The sequence below is a fragment of the Planococcus citri genome, chromosome 3 (genome assembly GCF_950023065.1).
Source record: "Planococcus citri chromosome 3, ihPlaCitr1.1, whole genome shotgun sequence".
NCBI lineage: Eukaryota > Metazoa > Arthropoda > Insecta > Hemiptera > Pseudococcidae > Planococcus > Planococcus citri.
In genome coordinates this window covers 75,166,029-75,186,726 of record NC_088679.1, presented here as the reverse complement: position 1 = coordinate 75,186,726, position 20,698 = coordinate 75,166,029, and the positions used below count along the sequence as shown (strand labels likewise).

The 20,698-nt window shown below is 34.7% G+C and overlaps 1 protein-coding gene across 3 annotated transcripts in view; it reads left to right on the top strand.

Moving 5' to 3' along the window:
- The window catches only part of LOC135839250 (slit homolog 3 protein), a 660,297-nt gene that overhangs the window by 441,224 nt on the left and 198,375 nt on the right, over positions 1 to 20,698 (top strand). Inside the window, exon 1 of one of the 3 annotated variants that reach the window (XM_065355185.1) lies at positions 8,812 to 9,160. The exons of the other annotated variants lie outside the window; for them this stretch is intronic. The gene's annotated coding sequence lies outside the window, so the exon portion shown is untranslated. Of the gene's footprint in view, positions 1 to 8,811; positions 9,161 to 20,698 lie in introns of those variants that run through there. 3 annotated transcript variants of the gene reach the window in all.

The window sequence follows — 20,698 nt, the reverse complement described above, 5'->3', positions numbered from 1 at the left end:
AATTTTTTTCATACCAGAAAATAGGAAATTAAATTCTTCATAAATCATGAACAATGGATATTAAATTTTCGAAACCCCTCCAGTTTTCTAGTAAAAATTCAAAACCAACAATTTCCCGATATAATAATAATAATAATAATTTTATTCGATTCATCTAGTACAATATAAATCTACAAGTTCTCCCTGGCCTATGCGCAATATTGCGTGAGCTGCACAGGGCTCCAGTTAACCATTACAGAATGCAAAAGCAAAAATAAATAAATAAATAAATCAATAAATGAATAAACAAACAGAACAAGATAAAATAAAATAAAGTAAAACAACAAAATGTAGTAGGCAAGAACAAAAGCTACAATGATAATAGACATTTTATAAGCTACATAATTATTGATGAAAATGAAAACCTTTTTTTGAATTTTTTTCAAAAGGGACTTGATTCTAGGAATACCCAGGACCCCAAAAATGACTTCAGGCCCAAGTCATCTTCAATAGGGATGGGGGGAGGGGCGTCAAAAAAATTGGTGTCACATGTTGAAAAAAAAGCTGTTCACTACTTTTGGGTAGGTATAGGTATAACTGGAGCAGTTATTAGTAGCTTTAGCTCATAAAAAGTGCATCAAGTAGGTACCAGGTTCATTTTAATGGGAGTATTCAAACATGATAAGGTAGGTACTTTCCTTCGCCGTGGACAAAAAAATCATGATAGCCACGACGAAATACCAAACTGTACTATCCACGACGTAAGAAAAAAATAACTAAAATTTGTTTTACTGGTAATAGAATCAATAATTTTTCAATTTTCAAAGTTGTGGTCATCAAGTACTTACTACTTGAATATTTTCTTTTTTTTCAAGAAAAAAAATGTCTCTTCTAAACGTGAGAATGATAAGCCACGGCGATGGATCCGAAAAAAGGAAATCAGTACAATTTTCCCAGATTACAATTTGCAGACTGGTTAATTGCATTTGCTTGATGGATTTGAAATGGGCGCAGCACTACTATCACTAAAACCATACAGTGTACCCATTTCACCTTTAAAAAAATCGAATAGGAGAGCCAGAAAAAATTAACAAAAATTGGCCACGGCGATGGACCAAAAACTGGTTACATCACTTTATGACCTCGGTTTCAGGGTATAAGTATCATTCCAAAAATTTATATCAGTTCTGTCATTTACTCTCATATCACATAAGTAATAATATGTACCACTTTTTTTTTCAAAAAAAGTGATAGTGTAATTCATTTTTGAAGATGAAGTTGAAAAATTTAAGTGGTTACAGGCCACGACGATGGAGTTTTCAGGGTTTGGGGGGACTTGACCCATAGTGGAGGGGGGGGTTTGGGGCCGTTAAGCTATATGCACGTGATGCCTGAGTTGGTATCTACACAATACCACTGAAAAAAAATTTCAATTGTCAATAGTATTCAAGTAAACCACCAGTTACATGATTTTTAAACTTTTTTTGAGAATTACCCTTATAACGATAACGACCAACAACAGAAACAAAACAATGTAATGAAAATAAGCGCAAAAGAAGCATAAAATATCGGAAGTACATTTTTTAGAATAGAATAAATTAGACTAAGCTGAACAGGTAACATTTAACATTCAACATTCAATATCCAATATTTAATATTCAATATTCAACATTCAATATTCAACATTTACTGGGGAGTAATACATACAGTTTACTATTTTAAATCAAGCAAACAAAGGGTAGTACATTACATCTGACCAACCATGACAGTAATGACAAAATAAAAGACAGACAACTGGGCCACAGGGTACTTTAAGCATAATATGTATAAATAAAATAAATGAACAAAGCCTAGATTTTTAGAGAAAGCTTTAGCCAGAGCAGAGGTATAGTTTAGTTTTTAGGAATGAGACTATTTCTAGCCAGCCACTCATTGAGTTCTACACGGGACTTGATGCAGCTCATGGCTCTGTTAAAAAATCTTGGCAATTTCCCAGGGGCCTGCATGCCAGACCGAACCCACCTGAAACGTGGAGTTTTTGCCACCAAATTCCCAGTACTCCTACCCCTCTCACTAACATACACTCCAAATCTCCCTCTGTTCCGTTGTACATAATCCACAGCTCTTAGTTGATAAAGTTTCTGGACTGGCAGGATTTTTAATTTGACAAAATCCTCTTTAGTACTGTCCCCTTTTTTCAGCCCCATAATACTTCGTATTGCCCATTTCTGTAGTATGTGTATAGGCTTTATGTGGGTTTCAGCTGCTCCCCCCCCCCCAGATTATCAACCCATATTGCATAACTGACTGATACAGGGCATAGTAAATTCTAAGCATATGGCCATAGTGAAAGTGTTGCGCCAAATGATGCAGTAGGTAATTCAATTTTCTCAACTTTACTTGTAGGTGAAGACTGTTGGCATTCCACATCAACTTTTCATCAATTATTACTACCCCAAGATAACGGACAGAGCTCACCTGTGCTAGAGGCTTGCATTCACAATTTTCACCACAATTTGGTTGCTCATGCAGAAAACATTTTCTCTTCAGGTCTAAGGATGTTACATACCCTAGACTAAAAAGTATCCAGTTTTCAGGGTCAATTTCCAATCGATTCTGAGAACCGAGGTTCATTCAACACAGCCAGCCAACGCGAAAAATTACACCGACGAATTTGATTTAAAAATAGAATTTCGATCGAGTCGATATACTAGCTTTATTATTTACGAGTAAATCTACCCTAAAAGCTTATAAGGTTATCGGTATGACAAATATTGACGATGTTATAATTGAAAACATCATCCACAACAACAAAAACATCAAAATAGAGAGATTCTTCATCCCACTGTTTCGGTAGGTAGGTATCTGGACGAAGCAAACGGTTGATAATTCAATTTCAGGCTTCGTTTAGCAACATCGTTGCGGCCTTTTAATCTAGCAAAACGCAGTCAACAGGAGAGAAAAGACAATTGTACGAGATTAGAAATTTGTCGAAATTCACCCACGACCGGTCGATCTCTCCACCATTGCTGGTAGACGAAAAACGGCCTTAAATTCTACACTCCCTCTCCCTCCCTCTCCCTTCTGCCATTCACTACAATTCCACCTTTATCTCTCTCTCTCTATCGTTATATAAACTGCCACAATTGAGCGTTCTAGTCGCTCTTGCTGCTGATGGAAAATTTTTTCTTGATTTTTATGTAAACAAGTCACGTAGTTTTGTTTGAAGGGCCTCGGGTTTTTTTCTCTTCGGTTACCAAATCAAAACAACTCGAGTCGTCGAGTTCATGTTACCCCCAAACGATGGCAAAATGTTAATCATATAATAACACGCTCGCCGATAAGGTCGTCAAAACCATCCGGAAAAAATACTGGACTAAATTCGTGTGGCATTTTTCACCAAAAAAAAAAAATCCTCACACGAGAGGATCACCATGGTCTACACGTTTATACTCTCTTATCTTTATTCTCGAGTAAACTAACCCAACCAGTGTATTCTGTGTTCTCTCTGTATCCCTGTGGCCTTTGTTTTGCCTTTTTTTTATGTGCTTACCCAGGTTCCTGTGAAATTTGGCCAAAAGCGCGGTCATGTTTCATTATTATACTACTGCAAAATTTGTACGTACTATACGAACCCGGAGATGAAAAATCGAATTACTCGGCAACGTTAAATAAAACCACCGACTCGACTGGACTCGGCCTGGTCGTCGTGAAAATTTGATAAAACGCGAGTTTACGATGGGTATTCGTGCGCATCCCTTCTCGACTTTATCCCCTATTCGGTATTTTTTCTAAAGCAGGCCAGTATCTCGTCGAATGGAACTGTTGGAATATAATTACTGTTTTATGTTATTTAGCTAACCGGAAGTAATTTTATTCGATTTTTTACGAGTTGAGTTACCTCTGGCTCGTTGATTTTTACCAATCGGTATCGTTTTATGTGCAATTGACCCGCGATACCTAATTTTCCATCATCGAGCGAGTATTTCTGGTCGTACTGTAGTTTCCGTATCGTATAAATTTGAGCTAATGGATTTCCTCCTGTGTAGAGAAAACCGATGTAGTTAACTGCCTGTTTATTGTGGCCGAAAATGATGTTATGGTATCAGATGTGGCTCTCTGACTGGGTATCTAGTTTTTTATTTTTTAGAAGTTGCTAATTTTTCGAACGTTGAACGATGATTGTTTCTATTGGATGGTTTTTGATATAAAATGGGTTGGAATAATTATTGCTGTAAGTGCTCTGAAAAATTTGCTGGATCAAAGTGATTAAAATCATCGAAATTATGGAAGATCTGCATTAAAATAATTGAAAAACTATTCGAAGTGTGAAAGTTGTTGAAAATGACAAAACGTGTATAGGAAGTTATCAACTTTGTACATATTAAATTGTGAAAACGTTGGACAGGATTTAATTTACGAAGCATTGATTAAAATAACATCGAAGTTTAATTAAAGAATACCTTATGCATTACCTGACATGAAAAACAATAAAAACAACGTGAAAGTCATGGAGAAAAATTGCTTACTGTACCTATTGTTTCAGCTTTTCGGAGAGTTTTTTTGTACTTAGAAATAAAGAGAGAGAAAAAAAGTCGTAGGTACGTGTTTTCTGTGTTATTGTTTTTTGTATTTGATGAATTGAATGGGGGGGGGGATTATCCTCGGGGATGAATTGCTTGGAAAGAATTATCCGTAACTCGTCGTAATTGTGAAATCATTCATGTAAAAATTCTTTAACAATGACCTCGAAATTTTCCTCAGCTTTCTTCTCCTTCTGTGTGCCTGTTCCATTAGTAAGGATTTCTAAAATTCCTATAAAGATTGGTTCCCTCAAACGTCACTATACTTAATTCTTGTATTTTGTTCAAATGACAAAAAGTGAATCCTCTTTTTCAACATTTAGTCTACATGAAAAAGTACTTAACTGAAGCAGATTGCAAAAAAAAAAAAAAAAAATTGAAAAGAAGGTTCAAAAAGTTTGAAACCAAATGAAAAATGAATAGTTATTCTGATAGAATTTTCCAACCAAAATGATTTTTAAATTAGATAAATTTTCATGCTTTTGAAAATTTTGGGGCGCAGAATTCCCTTATCTAATAATAGAAATAGATCCGTTCTAGGGGCCAAATTCATTTTCAGAGGGTCTCCAAATTTTGGGAAATGAATAAAATACCTACTTGAGTTAATTAATCAATTACACCTTTTACAGCACAAAACAGTTTTTATTCACAAAATATTGAAAATTTTTTTTTTTAAATTACAAAAACATTAAATTTTATGAAGTGAGACGCGTTTCGGTCGTCGTAGCGACCATTATCAATCACGAAGAGATGAAAACTGCAAGTTACATTGTAGAAGATGTGTAGATGTGTCGAGAAATTATCTATGGGAGGGGGGGGGTTGGTAACAAGAACGGAAACAAATTGCGTCGTAATTATGATCGAGGTAGGCGAGGTAGGGGTTGATTTAGAATTGAAAGTAGAGAATCGATAATGCTGTTTGGTGAGATGTCGTTGACCATGTTGAATTGTGTTGAGTTTTCATGGCGTTTTATTTCCAAGAGTTATAGGGTGTTGAGTCGATGACCTTTTTCAGCTGTGTGCAGTATTAATATGACTGAGTCACGGCCTGAATTTATTAGATGGTCAGCAAAATTACTTTTCCCTAGATGTCTGTTTTTCCAAGCTGAGATGTGTTCTTTTAACCTTATAGCAAAGCTTCTCCCAGTTTGGCCTATGTAAGTCTTCCACTCTTCAATTCACCCAAAAGTTCTGTGTGCTTTTAATAGAGTGGATTGCGAAAAATGAAATTCCGGAGGATTATGACCAAATTCAGCGCAGACCTTCAGTTTGAGTTGCAAGAGTCGTTCAGAAAAAAAATTAAGTCCTGGAAGTGCTCGTCTGTAGGTATAGGGAAAATATGGGTTCTCAAAAAAGACATATTTTCGAAAGAGATGTGGTTTTTTCGCTTCAGCCCCTACCCAACCTGATTCAGGAAAAATGACCCAGTCCCAAAATGTATAGTATTTTAAATTCTGGGTCGATCTTGGCCATTTGCGTCTGAATCCAATACTTTTTTTTCAGGGTTCTGCTGGTTCTACTGAGCGAGTGAAGATTTGTAAATCGTTCATTTTCGGGCAAATTCATGTTTTGAAAATTTTTCCCCCTCAAATATTACGTATAAATTGTGCCATTATATCGAAATGGATCATTTCTGAAATGGAAGAAATATTGTGGAACGCTGCTGTCAACTTTTTAGTCATTGTTGCCAATTTTAAAAAATGTAAAAAAAATAGCCAAAAATTGATCAATTTTTTCGTTTTTTTTAAAATTTTCAATAATGACTAAAAATTTGGCACCACTGTAATTCAAATTACTTCCTCATTCTTAGAAGTGTGATATCTTAAGATGTTTTTGCCAAGTTGATGCAAAATTTTTCAATTTCCAACCACTCGATAGATACCTGTAGAACCTAAAAGTGGTCTTGGATTTTGATGGTACATATTAGTCTTGGTCAATGCAGAATTTCAAATACCATCTTTTGGAGATGTTTTAGGAGGCTAGAGCAAAAAAATCATCATTTTTTTCAGAAATACCACCCTTTGAGGACCCATATCTTCCCTCCGTGGACACCTCTGCTGTAAATATTTTTCTTGATTGTGACTTCAATTCAAAATGAAAGTCTCCACCGAATTAGGTTAAAATTTTCCCATAATTTTTTTCCGCTATTAATAAAGCAATTGAAAAAAAATAGAAATTGTGTGATCCTGAAAATTTTGAAAAACATGAAAATTCATTCAATTTGATAATTATTTTGGTTTGTAAAGTTGGTCACAATGCTTATTTTGATATTTAATCTAGTATTTGTAGACAAATTTTTGATGTTTCACCCAAAAAAAATCCCAACAGGACAGACTTTTTTTTGAAAAATGTATAGAATGCCTTTCTAAACAACTTATAGCCTACTAGAAATACCCTTCTTTCCTTAAGTGGTAAGTATTTACCCAGCAATATTTTTCTCAAAGTATTTGCCAAAAATTAGAATACTCGTCACTGCTGTTTTGTGAAATGATGCAATTTTCAACGAAAATTTCAGCATTAAGGAATCTTGTTTTCTGAGATACCATCCAAGAAAAAATCTAATTTGTTTCTGGTCATCTTACTCATCATCATGAATTTTGGAGAACAAGTTACGAAGTAAATTACTTGGATAAAGAATCAGTGAATCAAACATAATTTTTTCACTCGAAACGTACAAAAAAAAAAGTCGAAAAATTGAATAATTACTTACAAAACCCGCTGGGAAATTTGAAATTTAATACAGCGTTTGGTTAGTTGTTTGTTTTTTGAAATTGGTTTTCGAATACTCCAAAAGTGAGTTGTTTGGCATCGGAAAAAAATTCAAAGCATTGGAAGGACCCACTACTAGTGTAATTTTCGTACCTGGGAACTAAAAAAGTTGAAATCAGTTGGGTATACAATTTTTGTATCTAAGAATAAATCATTTTAATATTGAAAAATAAGATATCCGACAGTACTACTAATTTTGCAATTTAATAATAGTCTTGCTGTTGTCTTGCGTTTTTTTGTTTTTTGTTTTTTGAGAACTTGAAATGGTGAAAGTAGGTATTTTGAATCGCCCTTCTAAAAAACTTGAAATATCTGAAAGGACTGAAAAAGTGGAAAGTTGAAGCGTAACATTTCAACCTCTTTCCTCCCTCTGTGAAATTTTCACAAAATGTCCTGTCGAAGTCTGGCTTTTTTATTTTGAAATTTTGTTAGACACTTGGTAATTTTTTAAGTAATTTTTTTAAATATCGTGATTCATTATCGTTAGCCATTACTTTAAATGGAAAGCTGATCAGAAAAAATTCTAGCTCCAGAAGTGTCTCTTGAGAATAGATATGGGTCCTCGAAAAAATAAGGCTACTCTGAAAGAAAAATCGTATTTTTTGTTCTAGGCCCTACTCGAACTGTTTTGGAAAAAATGGCCCAGTTCCAAAAAATGGTATTTGAAATTCTGCGTCGAGCTGATCCATTGCCATCAAAATTCAGGGTTTTAATGAGCGGTTAAAAGTTCTTTATTTTTGGACAAATTCGTGTTGTGAAATTTTTTTCTTTTCAAATATTTCACGTTAATTAAACAAAAACATCGAAAAATATCATTTCCAAAACTGAGGAAATATTTTGGAATGCAGTGTTGCCAAGTTTTTTGGTCCATGTTATCAAGAAAAATTACCATAAATTTTTTTTAAAATAATTATTCTTATCTAATAATCATCGAAAAATTCTAAAATATATTTTCATCAGTGTCAGAAATACTTAAGTACATACTTAATACTTTTCGATGGTTTTGCGCCAATAATGCATATTATTTGAAATGAAAAAAAATCAAAACACGAAAATTTCAAACACTATCTTTTGAAATTGTACCATTTTTCCCCAATCAGATTGGGTGAGAGCTAGAGCAAAAAAAAACATACATTTTTTCGAATTTGAGCACCCAAATCTCTCTTCCAAAGGCACCTCTAGAGTTGAAGTATTATTTCTCGGCGAATTTCAAAAAGTCTGCTAGGTATCGTAAGTAGATGAAAAACATAATGCATGTGTTATGATTCATCGTCAGATTATTTCTTGCACCAGTGCTGCAGACAGATACAGAAAAAATATGTACCTTACCAAAGGAGAACGAAAACAGCAAAGGGTTACGTCACCCAGCGATAAGGAAAAGGTAAACGAAATGTACGATTATTATCTTATCGTGACGTCACCTTGTTGGACTGCAAAATGTGCGCTATGCGTATTGTTGCGTTGTTGTGTTTGATAGTTACACAGAGAGGAGTGGAATTTTTCCTTTCCTGTACAAGTGAAGTTTAGTGTTGGGTTAGTTCATAGGTAGTAGTTGGTTAGTGCGTTTCTTAGGTATATCGAATGGCGATTTGATTTCTATAATTTCGGGTAGATTGAGAACTCGTGTAATAATTATTCTAATTCGACCGTGTTTTGTTTTTTATTTTTATATTGTGTGCATTTCGTTAATAGTGACTTCGATACTTCGAATTCATATCGGGCTAGATGTTTTTCTTATCTTTTCGCTAATTTGTGTTCGCGTAATTATGGTGAATATTGAGACAACAGTGTACTTGTGTGTTTTCGATCGACAGATTGAACGAATTCAGGTATTTATTAGATTGCTTTTTCAACTACTGTTTGTAATCAAATTTTGTGTTTTTTGCCTGCATTATTTCATTTAAACGGCCGGTTTTTAAATATTTTTTTCAACGAAATGTTGAAATGTTGACATTTCCCATTTATTTACCTAGGTACTTCTCTTGTCAAAATTTCGTATTAGTTTTAGTTTTTCTTGTTTTTTTTTTGAAAATCAACAAAAAAATGGAAAGAAAACGAATTAAATAATACCGAATTGAATGAATTTGGAAACCCTCCTCACCCATTGAATAATTTAGAAAATTTTCCGTCAAAAGTCTTGCTGTTTTGGTTTTGCCAAAAATACAAAAATCCTGTTCATGCCATTTCTTGAATACAATTGTGAGAAATTCTTCATTCATTTTCTTATTTTTTTTTCCTTTGAAAAAACATTGGATTAAAAATGCTAACTTCGGTAATTTTTATCACTTTTTCTCCCATTGAAATATTTCAAAAAAATTCTAACTCGAACTCTTGACTTTTACCAAAATTGTCAGAACGAATTTTTTTGTTGTTTTTTTTTCATTTTTTTCAACGACACTAAGATTTTCCACGTTTCTCACATTTTTTCAGAAATTCGATTTTTTTCAGTTTTCCTAGTTTCATTTTAAAGTTATGAAATTTTAACCTGAGAAAAATCTCACTTGTATAGACTTTAACGCTAATGTCCTCCCTCCAGTTTGAAACATTTTTTTAAAAATTTTCATCCAAAAGTCCAAGTTTTTTGTCAAATTTGCCAAAAATCTTGATTTCTTTGTTTTTTAAATCAAATTACGTACAGAAAAAAATTATGCACTCATTCGGAATTCTGATTTTTTTTCTTTTTTTCTACTTTTACTTAAAAATGAAAAAAATTGCCTTTTTTATTATGCTTGGTTTAATAAGTTGTGATCTTTGCCAAAATTGTTAGAGAAAATTTTGCTGTTCTTCCCATTTTTTCAGTCAAAATTCTGAAATTGTTCATCTACTCTCTTTTTTTTCGTAATTTTGATTAGGGGATTTCAGTTTTTTTTTCAATTTTGTTTAGAATGAGAAAAAACTTCCTGAAAAAATCTCGCTTGAATTAATTTCAACTCCCTTCACTTGGCCCTTTTATTAAAACTCTCGGAAAAATTTCCTCCCAAAAGTCGCACTTTGTTGCGAAAAATGACCAATAAAAAAATCCGGCTTTTTTGGCAATTCAACTTCGTAAACTTTTCACGTTTTCTTTTCTTTTTTCACCAAATATTTTGATTTCTGATTTTTTGTGTCATTTTCATTCATTTTTTGGGGTTTTGCTCAAAGTACGAAAAAATTTTTGAGATTTCAATTTTCACTATACTTCTTCTCAACATTGTGACATTTTGAAAGATAAGCCAATCACTGTATAGTATTTTAGTGATGCTGATCAGTGATCAACAATCAGTATTTTTTTATTGTGTGGTTGAAAGAAAAATGGAATTTGGAAACTTCGAAGATGATGATTTAAAAACGGGTATAGAGCAAAAAGCATGAAACCTTCTTGCAATCAGCGAATGGCTCTGATTCAAATTAGCGATTGTTGTTGAGCCATGTTTTTTCTTGTAATTTAGTGGATACCTATAGAATTTTTCAGTTTGAAGTTTGAAACTCTTGAAAACTGCCAGTCGTCAATTATTCGAGAGTCCAAAATTTGGATATAAAAATCAAACATCTCACTTTTCTTGCTTTCAAGGAAACCACTTGAGGTGTCCGTTATCGAATTGAAGTTGAATGCGATGGGGGGGGGGGCAGGGTCTGAATTCCACTGTGTTAAATTTTCAGCTGCCTGAATTGATTCATTGAAAATTTTTGAAAATCCGAATAGGTAATAATGATTTTCTCTGAAACTTGTTTTCTTTTTATTCGAACGTATTTTGCTGTTGAAATGACGATAATCTGTTATGAAAATGATATCAAAGCCTCCAGATCAAATTCCATCATTTCCAGCCATTCTGGAGCCTCCAGCACGATTTTTAAAACTCTAAAATCGAATTCTGACTTGTTCTTTGCTTGTTCAACGTGTTGATCTGCAATCAAAATGATTTCCCAAGTGGGCTCTGAAGTGTTTTTTGACCGGAAATTTTTGGAATATTTTGTATTTCTTACCTGGTGTACTGGATAAAAAAACACTCAAGATGGCCACCCGAAAATTGCTCTAATTGTGGGTGAATTTGTTGAACATGTTGTCGAAAATATGGCTGAACTCGATTTTCAGCCTGCCGATCTCGCTTTCTCTTTGAAAATGAAAAAAATGGTCTTTGAAATTCTGGCTTTGATACACTGAGAAAAATGTATATGTAGTATAAATTACAATGAATTTGTAGTAAACGTGCTCCAGTTTTGGAATTATAGTCGAAATTACTATAACTATATTAGTAAATGAAATACTATAATTATAACAAAAAATACTATAATATAGTAAATACATATTACCATACGTATAGTATTTGATTTACTATACTTAGTTATAGTAATTTCGACTCTAATGCCAAAACTGGAGCACGTTTACTATAAATTATGATAATTTATACTAAAAAAAATTTTCTCAGTGTAAGTTGTGATTGTTTTCTTTCCCACACCTCGGAAAATTTTTGAGAAATTTCCAATCTGAAGTTCTGTTTCTTTGCCAAAATTACTGGAAAATGTTGCTGATCTCTCCATTTTTTCAGTCGAATTTTGAAATTTTTCGTTCACTTTTTCTTTATTTGGGATTTTATTTTGGAGGTTCAGTTTTTTTTTTCAATTTTCATTGAAAAGAAAATGAAAATTCTCTGAAAAAATCTCACTTGAACAAATTATGACACCATTTATTTCGCCCTTCCTGCTGCAACCTTTCTAGACTTTGGGTGGACTCATCGCCAAGTTTTTTTTTCAATTTTCATTGGAATGAAAATTAAAATTTTCTGAAAAAATCTCACTTTAACAAATTGTGACACCCTTCACTTCGCTCTTCCTGCTGCAACCTGTCTAGACTTTGGGTGGACCCATCGCCGAGTTTAATCACGACGACATGCATTTTACTGGCATGATTTTTGTATTTTTCAAGTAGGCTTTTCATTTTGATTTCATCATGTTGCTGTCTGCATCTTGCTAACCAGATCTCCGTATTCTTTTGGTAACTTTTTTTGATTTTCGAATAACTTGTCAGTTGTCATATTGGTGACGAACATCGAACATCAACAAAATCTTCGTTCAACATAGAGAGCGACCGATCACGTCAGTTGGATTTAAATCTACATATTGAAAATCAAAATTAGGTAGGTACCTTTTAGAGAAACGAAAATAATTACCTTTTTTCCTCTTTCAATTTTTTTACTTTTCTTTCGAGGTCATTTTCTTCTTCCGAGTCTGACAAGACTATTTTTAAAACACAACGAATCACCTTCCTCATCAGAGGAAAACAAACTAATGATGTTATTCTCTTCCATTATTTTCATTTTATATACTTATTTTTTATTTAATAATTATTTTATAAATTAAAGAATTAATTTACGAAACAAACGAAACACAAGATAAAATTGATTTAGGAAATGCATCTGTAATAGAAATGATTTCCATGTGAGCCCTGGAACATTTGAGATCGAATTAGCTAACATTGCATGTATTGTAATGAACAGAAACCTTCTCTCCTTTGTGGAGCCCCTAAATCCATTTTATTCTCGCGTCGCGAGCTCCGAATCATTGGCCTAGATGGACCATAACGTTGTTTCTCGCACTGCGAGCTTTTACGAAAGTTCAACGATCTTTTGTCGCGCTGCGACTTCGTTGAGCTTTGACCAACAATGTTTCTCGCACTGCGACTAATCCTTACTCCACCTAAAAGATCTCTTTATAAAAAGCTCAAGCAACTGACTATTTGATCAGAGCCATCTAATAATTTTAAGAGCTTTGTCAACTCGTGTTGAATTGAATAAAAGTTGGAAACGTTTTTTAAAAGCTTATTTAATTCACCACAGTATCTACATATTATCTAAACATCACTATTTCAAATCTCTAAGAAATTTGGTTTTCTTAATGAACATAATCATTTGTACATGTTCCACAGTTAACGGATTACGATCGTCCGTCATAACTCTTTTTCCTGAAGAGAATACTCTTTCCGAAGACACCGAAGTAACTGGAATAAACAGATGGTCAAATGCGAGGCGTTTCATCGTTTGTTCAGGGTACACATTCCGGAGTAACGAATAACATCGGCCTCCGAGGTTTCATTCATCGCCTCAATTGTGAGCGAACTTGTTATTAAACTCGTCAAAAATATGGCTGAACTCGATTTTCAGCCTGTCCAATTAGTCGGGGAGTTGAGAAAATTTCATCTTAAAAAACGCGACTCGGGCTGCGCCAATTGTTTTCTGTATCAGTGGATGCAGAGCTTGCAAAGAAAAATGATGAATTTACATCGTCACTGACGGCGTCGAAACATTCCTCCTCCGGCGGATACGGTCTCGCAGGGGACTCCTCGATTTTGACAGGAGAGTTTTCTTCCTGAAAGACTCATGTGAAATTAGCATTTGAATTTCAAGGGGTTTAGTCGGAGAGCCCGCTTGAGAATCTATTGCACCCCCCCCCCCCCGTTGATCCTCCGGGACAACATTTTTCTTAAAGGGAGAGTCCTAAGGAACATTTTTAGACCTTGTACTCAAAAAAAAGTGGCTCTACTTACAAAATGGCGGCCAGTTTTATTGACAGGTCAGCCGAAATCGCAGATTTTGCGTTCCAACAGGACTTGCACAACATTTTTCAAACCGTACAAAGGTAGATCGAAAGATCAGACAAAAATTTATCACCTGTCAAAATTTCAAATAATTGAGTGCATTTTTCGATTTTTGGTGAATTTTTAAACATCAAAATTTAAGCCAAAAATGAGGGAAAAAATCAAAATTTTACCAAATTGACCAATGAAGCAGAAATTTGGGATACGCCATATTTTCGACATGCCAAATAGATTGAAATCGGTTTCAAACCGTTTTGAGCAGTTCTGGAGCCTCCAGCAGATTTTTGAAACTCGAAATTCCCACAATATTCCATCAAATTGGAGTTGGAAAGCTGAAATGTATTCTGCAAACCTAATTTCAATATGCTACGAAGTCAACTGCAGAGGGATTTCAAGTCGTTTTGGAGCATCCAGCGATTTTTTAAAAGTTACTGGAGCCTCCAGTAGATTTTTGAAACTTTAAATTTCCTGAAAATTTCATCTAACGGGGTGGAAAGTCAAAATTCATTCTGCAAACTGATTTTAATACACTACGAAGTCGTCTGTTGGTGGATTTCAAGTCGTTTTGGAGCCTCCAGCCACTTTTTGAAAGATTGCATGGAATTTTTTGAAAAATTGAAATTTACAAGAAGTAGCTGGAAGCTTCAAACCCCTTTAAAACCATTTGAAACGAATTTCAAGTTTCAAAAACCTACTGGAGGCTTCAGTAATTTTCAAAAAGTCGCTGTAGGCTCCAAAATGATTTGAACCCACCTGAAGTCGTCTTCAGTGGGTGTTAAAATTGGAGTATAAAGTAAATTTCAGCTCTGTATCTCCATTTGATGAAATTTTGTGAAAATATAAATTTTCAAAAATCTGATGAAGGCTCCAGGAATTTTCAAAAAGTTGCCGGAGGCTCCAAAACGACTTGAAATCCCCCAGAAGTTGACTTCGTAGTGATTGAACTTAGTTTGCAGAACAAATTTCAGCTTTCCAACTCCATTTTGGTGAAATTCTGTGGGAATTCCAAGTTTCAAAAATCTGCTGGAGCCTCCAGAACTCCTCAAAACGGTTTGAAACAGTTTCCAATCGATTTGGCATGTCAAAAACAGGGTGTATCTCAAATTTCAGCTTTCTTGGTCAATTTGGTAAAATTTTGATTTTTCCCCTCTTTTTTGACCTAAATTTGATTTTCAAAAATACAGCAAAAATCGAAAAATGCACTTAGCACTTGAAATTTTGACAGGTGATCAATTTTTGTCTCATCTTTCGATCTACTTTTGTACAGTTTGAAAAATTTTGTGCAAGTCCTATGTTGATGTTGGAACGCAAAATCTGAAAATGGCCGCCATTTTGTATGTAGGGCCACTTTTTTTTGAGTACAAGGGCCAGAAATGTTCCTTAGGACCACCCCCCTTCAAAAAAAAGGGTGTCCCTGTGAATCAAGGGGGGTGCAATTTATCCTTAAGTGGGCTCCCCAACTAAATCAGTTTATACGCCTTCTGGAGTTGAAAAATTGAGGCTCCAGAATGGCTGGAAATGGTAGAATTCAGTTTTGAGTGGTGTCGATGTTAGTTTCAGAATTGATTTTCAGTATATTTTTCATCAAAATCGTATAAGGTATTTTTTGAGAAAACTACCTGAATAATTTTCAGAAAGTGGTCATTTTTGGATTTTCCAATATTTGTCAAAAAAACAAAAAATCGACGAATTATCAGAAACCGAATTTTGAAACTGGTGTGAAGTCTTTTCCACGAGTTACTCTCAGATAAATAATTTAGTTGTACTCGTTGAGGTAGGATTTATACTTACCCCCTGGGATATAATAAGTTACTGAATTAATATGGTGCTCGTACCTGAGAATTGGTGAATCTCACATAAACAAATAAACTCGCGGAATTAATAATGTTATTTATTTCGACACAAGAATATTCAAAAGGTTCTTTAAGTAAAAATCACAATTTTCACTAAGATATAATTAGAGATTAAATTTTGCAATGTAATTAAACAAATGAAAATAAGTTTTAACCGAGGTAGTAAAAGATAATATTAAACGCGAACGTACGTTTCAGTTGCGCATCCAGAAACTACTCAACCAAAAAGTATTTGTCAACAACTGACAAAATGCTTCAGAAATCACCAGCCAGTGATTTCTGCTCTTCTCACGTACACCAAATGTTGGCATGATAGTATCTCACACTGGGACAGAAACCGGTATCTTGAAACTGACAATTTTCTTTGAAACCAGACAAGTCTACAAATTATCAGAAACCCGTTTCTTCAGTTTCTGTGAATTCTGAAACTGAGACAGAAACCAGTTTTGAAATCAGTTTCTTTAGTTTTTACGAATTGACAATTTTTGAAACCAGTTTCTTTTCAGGATCTGTTATTTTTGAAACTGTAAAAGAAACCGGTATCTCAAAATTGACGAATTCTTTGAAACCAGTTTCTTCAGTTTCTACAAATTGACAAATTTTTCAAAACCAGTTTCTTCAATTTCTGTGAATTTTGAAACTGAAAAAGAAACCGGTATCACAAAATTGACGAATTCATTGAAACCAGGTTCTTCAGTATCTGTGAATTTTGAAACTGAGAAAGAAACTTGTAGGTTCGAGTTGCAAAATAATTCTAAACCCGGTTTGGCAACCAAAATACTTATAGTAACCAAAAAAAAAATTCAAAAGTAAAAACAATATTGACAAAAAAATCAAAAATAAACAATTATCACAAAAAATTCGGAAATAAGATTAATATCGACTAAAAATTTAAAAGACTGCTTCGAAATGAACAAAATAACGCGTTTTACCCTCCTTTTTTCGATTTCTTCGACACACTTGAGGATTTTGCTATTTGTTCATCTCTTCGCTTTCTGTCTTTGATCAGGTCGCTAAGTATTTTTGCAAAATCAAAATGCGGTTTTTTATTTGGTTCGATTGCTTTTATGTGTGTGTCACTGGACAAGCATACCCCATTACTGAAAAAGAAAAAACAAATAAATGTAAAGTAGGTACAAGAAAACATATACAGAAATGTTTTATTTACCTGAACCTTGTTCGTGTACCAAATAACACACTTGATTGGTCGCGTTCATTTTTGAGTTATCGATACAATGGTACAGTAAAATTCAGCGCAAGCGGCTTGTTTCCTTCACACGATAAAAACCGTTCATATTTAATGATTACCGCTACACAAATTACATTTGATGTTCCTATTACACATAGATACATTATGACCCGATTTTAGGCACCGTAAACATAACCGATTACTCTTAACAAATTCAAAACGATCGTTGATTGATTTATTCAAAAAAAACTTACACATATCGAGATAATGTTGCTCGCCGCATCCAACACAGACGATTGGCGGAAACGACGATGGCGGAGAACTCGACGTTTTTGGCGGCGGTCCTTGACCCTTAGTACCAGCAAACGACTTCTTTTCCGGAACTGACGATGGTTTCAAACACGACTGTTTTCCTTTGACCGACGAACCAGTTGCAACCTTAGATTCATTCGACGAATCTTTCTCCTTGTCTCGATTGGGACCAGTTTCATATGCAAAACACTTATCGATCAAGAACGAGTACATTGTTTCGAACGGAGGGTAACAGGAAAAATCGTGTTGAGAGCTTTCCCACTCAATCCGAAGCTTCTCAGGAATTTTCAGCGACACAATATACGTTACAAATGGGGAAAAAGCTTGAGTCTGAATCCGGCATACATTCAAACCACGAATAATTCGTTGAATGTCATCAAGCGTATCTCGCATAGTTGAGCTTTTCATCACAGGCAGATGATACAGCTGATGAAAATTTTCCGCAATAATACGACGCCGATTGTTGAACTTTTTGTGAATAAATTCCATCGCAGTCAAATAATATTCACCCTTTGTACCAAAATCAATCAAATACTTTTTTGCCCTACCAGTAAGACATCGACGCAACAAATACATCTTTTGGAAATCATTCAAATCTTTGTTTTTATCAACAATACAGTGGAGTCTCGATAACTCGAAGCTGAAGGGAGAAGGAGTTGACTTCGAGTTATCGGAGTTTTCGAGTTATCGGAGTTCGAGTTATAGAGGTTAATTTTGGTATATTTCGAGTTGGCGAAGTTTTGAATTAGATGAGTGTTTTTTTTTTTACTAGAATGAAATGGAAACACGTATTATACCTGTTCGAAAAGATTAAAGTATGGAGTATGGAATGAGATTGTACAATAGGTACCATTGAAGATAACCGATATGCGAATGTGAAAAATTTTGTATCAATGAGATTCGAATTTACAAGTGTTTTCAACTAGAAATTCGAGTTATAGAGGCAAAACGTTGGCAACGTTCGACTTACAGAGGTTTTTCTTGTCTTTTTCAAAAATTTTACTTCGAGTTATCGGAGTTTTTGGACTTTTTACTTCGAGGTAAAGAAGTGAATTTTACATTGAGTCTTATGGAGAGTTGAAGGGAAACAGACTTTGCTTCGAGTTATCGGAGTTTTCGAGTTAACGGAGTTTGAGTTATCAAGACTCCACTGTATTTTCGAATTCAGTGAACCAATCAGGATAACTTTCAATTGTACCGTCGAAATCAGGCACCGGAATGTCTTGCAATCTTATGACCGGATTGGTCAATTGAGCTTCAAAAAACGTAGAATTCATCATCGAAGGTCTACCTCGTCTTGGCGATTCCACCGGTGTCAAGGTATCTTTAACTGTTTTAAATTTACCCTTATAAAACGTCAAATCTTTACGAAAATCGTTATAATCTTTCAATATCTTCTCTTCTTCTTTATCGCCATTACCTTTCGAATAATCGATAAATTCCATCAATGCATCGTCTACTTTCTGCAACGTTTCGACACAGCTTGACCAAGATTCCAAATTCGCCCAAATTGCGTTGACTACATCATTAGACACCGTTTGCTCGAGTAACGAAATAATCGTCGCTTTGTCAGACCGCATCGAATGGAGTAGGCGACGTTTTTCACGTTCCAACTTATCAAATTCTTCACCAAGCTCCGACATGGTGCACAAATCACTTTAACCTTACGAAAACCAAACGAATACCTTGCGAGCGAATGAACTGTTACAAACCTTATACCAAAAACTTTCCGAATGAACTTCCAACATTAACCATACGAAAACGATCGAAAAAACATAATTACTTTTGGTAATTATATCCGGCTCGGAGGACCATTGTTTCCTTCACACGATAAAAAACCGTTCATATTTAAAAAACTGTACAAAAAATCTTTATTACACGGAAAAAAATGGTAACAAAGTAAAAAAAAATAAAACCAAAGCGCTTACGCCCATATCGAGAATGCATCGAGCTACATTCGCATATACATACATAATAATACGTAGTTAATGAAACGAAAACGCGATCGCCTCTATCAGCTCAGATAACTACGCCGTATATAGACGAATTCTTCCGACTATAAAACCGATGTGTAAAAATAAAGGAACGAAAAATTGGAACCTACTACTACTACGACATAAGATAACAAATAGCTGCATTCGAGTTAAAAGTCAGCTTAAATTTTGGACGAGGGGATTTCAAACCATACTCGTCTCAAAAATCACATTCCTATACTCAAATCAGTGTCAAACACTTGGTTAAATCTCACCTCCATAAAGTTCACTTCGCAATATGCCCTTTTTTGTAGGCATCATTTGCATATAAAAACCGAATCCTAAAACTCAGCAATATTCCACTTCATAAATACTTAGCAAACGTTAACAGTTCATCACACTTGATATTCTGCGCTCGTTCATCGATATTTCACCTCATTATTTGCTCCAATAACGAAATATCGTAACAATTCGCGAATATTTTAGTACTTCTCTCTCCCCCCCTCCCCTATTCCAAGTCTCTTACACTTGTATTTATACATACTATAAGAACACACGTCTCGTGTTTCCTGAGCCGACGAATTCAACAGACAGAATTTCGAATCATTTATACATCATGGTTTTTCACACGAGAATAGCTAAGAAATTAATCAAGCTTTAGGTTCCCTGTGCAGTGTGCACAGCCTGGCAATATTGTAAAGTTCACTCTTATTTCCCAGCCTTATTGTCAAAAACGACGATAAAATTCCAGCAAACGAGAACCTCATCGTGCTACACGCTACCTCACACACAGACATATAAGCATAGCATATAGTACGTATACGAGTAAGTATACTATATAAAGGAGGGCAAAAACTTCGCCATTAATATTAATTAAACCTTTGAAAAGTCACGTTTAATATCGCGTAAAGCCTACCAGAGCCGCGACGATTATACAAAGGCGAAGACGAAACCGTAACCGTCGCGTATCTGAAAACTTTCGCGAACTCGAGTCTATTTATTATTCTTCTTAGCATTAGGTATAAGGTGGGTAAGGTGTACATAGAAGTACGTCATACACGTGGTGTGGTGTAAATCATTTCTACAATATTTTTTACACTCCCCATTTATATGCTTACTCTCGTATTCCCACAACCGAGCCAAGACGACATGACATTGAACTTGCGAAAATTATTTGGAAATTTTCCACGCTTCTATTCCATATTTTTATTCTCGCTCGAATGAAAAAGAATGGAGGAAAAATACTCTATTACGTCGCGCGTTTGGGGGGTTTTCAATTCTATTTCGTTGTAAAATACTCGAATATAGCAATTTTGGTCATATAAACGAGGTGCGAAACAGCATCGCGCAAAATTGTGAGAAACCCAGCGGTAAACCACATTCTACCCTCGCCCTTCTCTCTGGCTCTCTATACCTTTATTCTCAGCTCATGTAGCTTTATTCCCAACGATCTGGCCAGAGAGCTATAA